This window comes from Habropoda laboriosa, unplaced genomic scaffold (assembly GCF_001263275.1).
Source record: "Habropoda laboriosa isolate 0110345459 unplaced genomic scaffold, ASM126327v1 scaffold2, whole genome shotgun sequence".
In the NCBI taxonomy this organism is placed as follows: domain Eukaryota; kingdom Metazoa; phylum Arthropoda; class Insecta; order Hymenoptera; family Apidae; genus Habropoda; species Habropoda laboriosa.
In genome coordinates, this window is record NW_017100190.1 from 3,860,883 (window position 1) to 3,861,786 (window position 904).

Here is a 904-nt window from a genome sequence, read left to right on the forward strand (position 1 = left end):
CCGAATTCAGCTCTCTGTAATTATTCCAAAACTAAAATTAATACCTTCAAATTCCACTTGTTACGTACAAAAAAAAAACCCCTGAAAAATTGCAATTGAATCGAAAATCTTGCAGGAGCTCCAAAACTGGCAGATTTCAATTGGAATTTATTCGTCGATTATCCGGCGAAGCCTTGATTTCAAAAATAGCAAAGAGGTCGCGGTAAACGATAAACTCGAGGTGCTCGTTACGAATCGAAGTAGCGTGACACCGCGGCAATTCGAAAGGAAAAGGGGGTCGCGTACACCGATGAGCAATTAACGGAGGCAAACCGCAGCTTGGCCGCAGCGGATCGAGGTCCTCGTTATTCGGCAATTATAAATTGAATCGGCGGCACGTGGGCCGGAGACGCGATACGTTATCAACGTCGATCAGGGCTACCGCCGCACCAATTTAATTATTCGAACGAGGCTCGCCAGCGTAGACGAGATCCGCTTCCGGCTACCGGTGCCGATTAATCGCAAGACGTAATTCACCTTCGTTTATAACTGCTGCTCATTTTCAGGAGAACGCTGTCCGTGAAAGTTGCAAGAAAGGGTGAATTTGTGGAACTGGAGGAAGAGTTGGGTTTGATATAATTCAGCTTCGTTTCTAATTGGAACTCGTTTCAGGGAAAATCTGTCTGTGAAAGTTGCAAAACGGGTGGAATTTTGGGGAGCAGAGAAAGGGTGGGTTTTAGACATATTCAGTTTTCCTTCTAACTAGAATTTATATTGGGAAAATAGGTCTATGGAAGTGGAAGAAAGGGTGAAATTTTGGGAGCAGAGAAAAGGGGTGTTTTAGACACAATTCAGCTTTGCTTCTAATGTCGTATACCTCTCTCCTGTCTTTCATTAGTTTTTAGTCATCCTGCCTCCTTTCCTT